General features: G+C 41.7%; 1 long non-coding RNA gene across 1 annotated transcript; it reads left to right on the top strand.

Annotated features, from left to right (window-relative positions):
• The first annotated feature begins 1,737 nt into the window (after positions 1-1,737).
• Positions 1,738-2,582, top strand: LOC113033634 (uncharacterized). The gene is made up of 2 exons (XR_003274055.1): positions 1,738-1,888; positions 2,052-2,582. It is a non-coding gene; the product is annotated as an uncharacterized LOC113033634 (long non-coding RNA).
• The last annotated feature ends 361 nt before the right edge of the window (positions 2,583-2,943 follow it).

Here is a 2,943-nt window from a genome sequence, read left to right as displayed (position 1 = left end):
CTATTAAAAAACAGATGATATTTAGATGATAGTTCAGTCTAACACATGTGCCAGTGGTTCATTAAACGTCTGTGAAACTATGCAGTTATGAAACGTAACTTTAACCTCAGCCAAACCGATTTGCTCAGTTGTAAATAAAACAGCGAAGTAAACGTGACCCGACAGACAGAACCTGAGTGAATGAAGTCCAGCGTTTAACCACTGAGAGCTAAAACTCAGCTGAGGTTTGAAAGCTGTGTGCTGGTGATTGGACATCAGCCGCTGATGAAGCTGTTCGCCTATAAAGTGCTCTGTAAGGAAACAAGCTCCAGCAGCTCTGCGCTCGGGGAAAACACTATATTTACTTATCTTGTGCAGAAAAATGCGCTGACATTGCTTTATATCGAGCACCGGCTGCCCAGTTAAACTGTGACTATCACCAGGTAACGTAGGCCTGTTTCTTGAATTAGCAGCAGGTGTTAAACAGCTGACAGATGAGGAGGAGGATGCATGCAGGTAAACTGAGGGTCTGCTGAGCTGATCGCTGGTTTCGTGAGAAAAATGTCAGCTCGTTCTTTATGTTACAGAAGCACAGAGACACAAGACCAGGCGGAAAGAGACGATCGTTCGGTGAAAATGAGAATCTGCGAATGCAACATGTGGAACACGGAGAGTGGAATATGTAAACAAACCGGTTAATGTACCCCCTCGGTGCGCTCTGCATGCTAACTGTTAGCAGAGCTAGTGAAATCTCTGAAAACATCTGAGCACTTTTGCAAGCATGTTCTATGTTGACAACCTGACCAGACATACGGCGCGACATTCGCGGCTAAAACACTGTTAAAAGTGTAGCTGGTGACAGAAAAACGGGGTATTTTAAAACTACACCACCACCATTGCTGCCTGTGATTTGATCTGCATTCTGGGATAACTGGCTGCCCCAAGTCTACACAAGCAATCGATTATCTAGGATCGACCTGTTTTGACTTACTTTGCACGGCAACCAATCAAATGTTAGAGAAGCTGCATGGGCAGCGTTAACCCCGCCCCCTGAGTTTGATGGGTGAGGCTGACAGATAAAATTATTTCATGACGAGAGCCAGGCGCCGGGACTGCCAAAATGAAATAAATAAATATATCATTAAATAATTAATTAAATGTGTCAATAATTAATTAAATGTGTCAATAATTAATTAAAATGTGAAATACATAAATAATTAATTAAATGTGTCAATAATTAATTAATTAAATGTGTCAATAATTAATTAAAATGTGAAATACATAAATAATTAATTAAATGTGTCAATAATTAATTAATTACATGTGTCATAACTATTTATTTAATTAATTAATTCCAATTTTAATTAATTATTGACACATTTAATTAATTATTTAATGGTGTATTTAATTAATTCATTATGGCAGTCCTGGCGTTCCATATTGGGGTACCCAACACGTTCCTAAATTACGGCATTGGAAAAAGGAGAGCACATGAGAACCGTTTGGACTCAATCTACACATGTTCGTTCATTTTCTAAAAATCGATTTGGAAAACACTATTTTACGTCATTTAACTGCTAGATAAGGTCAGGAATAAGGTTATGGTCAGGGCTAGGGATAAGGTTAGGTTTAGGGCTGGAATACAGGGCTGGAACATCTATTACCGCGGAAGCGTCATTGCACTGGATCCCAGCCATAACCCGCCGCGTACCATAAGAACGCCGAAGGTCTCCTTTCGCGTTCCTCAGGAACGCCGCGGGACGTGACAAAACGTCGACATGTTACGCCTCGGGAGTGAGAACGCTCTGACATGTCAGTTATGAGGAGTGAAGGAAAAAATACAAGATTGATGATACAGGATCTGGATCAGATGGAGAAACAGGCGGAGGAGGCAGGAAGCCAGCAAGAGGTAGGAAGGCATCAAAATGAATAGCACAAACATGTCTGCCTGTTAAATATAGAACATCAGCCACCATGTTTTAACTCAACTCTAAAGGTAAATACTTCAAGTCCCTCTTCCAGCCTTGCGAGCTATAACCTCCAACCTCTTTGTTGTGTCATGCCTCTCCCAGGTCGTGGCCGTGGCCGACGAGGTCCAAACGTACAGAGCTCCGGTGACCACAAAGCACGCTCGGAGCTGAAAACAAAGGATCAGATCATGAAGCAGCGCAAGAAAAAGCAGAAGCACCAGTTCCTGCAGGGCGGGGGGATGAGGAAGCTCCGCTCCAAGAACAAAAAGTGGCTCGGATAAGTTAAAAAGTCAGGTTTTGGAAGGGGTGGCCATAAGAAAGGCAAGCTGAGGAAGAAACTGGGAGGAGGACAGAGGGTTGATGGTGTGGAGGACATCACGAGGAACTGGGTGATAAGCATCAGAATCATCTGAGAACATCACCAAAGATTTTCCTGGCGCTTTGTGTGACTGTAGATTAAGGAGAAAATCATTTGTGAATCTTTACACTGCAGAAATGCACGTCACTTCTTCCTTGATGGCCTGCTGAACTCTGCGTTTGCCACAGAGTTATGTTTAATTATGATCCACTAACCTGGATTTACTACTTGTAAGCATGTTGGCAGTCTAATAAAAGTGTTTTGGAGTACTGAAATATGTCTTATCAAAATGGTAAAATACAGATATTAAATATTGTGTGCTTAATTTGCAGTTAGTTTCAAAAATCGTCTCGCCCATCTTTTCTTAAAATAAGAGGTGCTCTATAAAAATGACATTAAATTCTGTAAACGTGCTCTATTTGCAATTATTTATCATTACTGTTGTCCAAGTGGTCTCATTTCAAAGTTGAAAGCGAGCATCGGAACGGGCAAGAAAGGCGACTTTTAATTGACTTTGAATGTGTTGTGGTTACTGATATCAGATGGGCTGGGTTGAGAAACTGGCTTAGAATTCCTCTTGCCTTCAGCATGGCCACGCCCCTCTGACTTCTGCAATCAACAAGGCATTTTTACCCA

This window comes from Astatotilapia calliptera, chromosome 12, assembly GCF_900246225.1.
Source record: "Astatotilapia calliptera chromosome 12, fAstCal1.2, whole genome shotgun sequence".
NCBI lineage: Eukaryota > Metazoa > Chordata > Actinopteri > Cichliformes > Cichlidae > Astatotilapia > Astatotilapia calliptera.
The sequence above is the reverse complement of the archived record's forward strand: the minus strand, read 5'-3'. Positions and strand labels throughout refer to the sequence as shown.